Consider the following 780-nt stretch of genomic DNA (forward strand, 5'->3'; position numbering starts at 1 on the left):
CCCCCTGGCTCCCTGCCCCTGTCCCAAGCACAACGATGCTGCTGTGCCCTCTGTAACCAAACCCCACACCCTGATATCCCCATTCCTGCAACTCCATTGTTCCCTGCGCCCGGAGAGGGAAGAGCTCAGCCCCAGGCTCAGGGCCCATTCAAAGGGTGGGATCTGCAGCTCCTGCACCCACAGCATGGTCCAGGCTGCTCCCACAAGTGGCTTTTCCTGCGGGATGCGTTGTTAGGGGTGTTTGGTGTATCCTGTACCCACAATAAACCCACACTGCCTCTGGGAACCCTGAGTGGGAAAAGAAATGGTCCTGGAGCACGGTTCCCCAAAGGATGCTCGGCTCTGGGTGAGCTGGTGAGCAGTTCCTAAAGGACTAAATCCTTCCATGAGCTATTCCGGTGCGTAAGGTCCACCAACGGTGCTATGGGCATGAGGCCACATCCCCTGGGAATCAAACCAGACAGGGCTTGAGACAGCTGGGATGGGGATGGGGGTGGGGATAGGGATGGGGATGGGGATGGGGATGGGGATAGGGATAGGGATGGAGATAGGGATGGGGATGGGGATGGGGATGGGGATGGAGATGGGGATAGGGATGGGGATAGGGATGGGGATGGGGATAGGGATAGGGATGGGGATGGGGATAGGGATAGGGATGGGGATAGGGATGGGGATAGGGATGGAGATGGGGATAGGGATGGGGATGGGATAGGGATGGGGATGGGGATAGGGATGGAGATGGGGATAGGGATGGAGATAGGGATAGAGATGGGGATGGGG

This window comes from Neopsephotus bourkii, unplaced genomic scaffold (assembly GCF_033783945.1).
Source record: "Neopsephotus bourkii isolate Nb327-2 ecotype Australia unplaced genomic scaffold, CSIRO-AGI_Nbou_v1 NB_1233, whole genome shotgun sequence".
NCBI classification, from domain to species: domain Eukaryota; kingdom Metazoa; phylum Chordata; class Aves; order Psittaciformes; family Psittacidae; genus Neopsephotus; species Neopsephotus bourkii.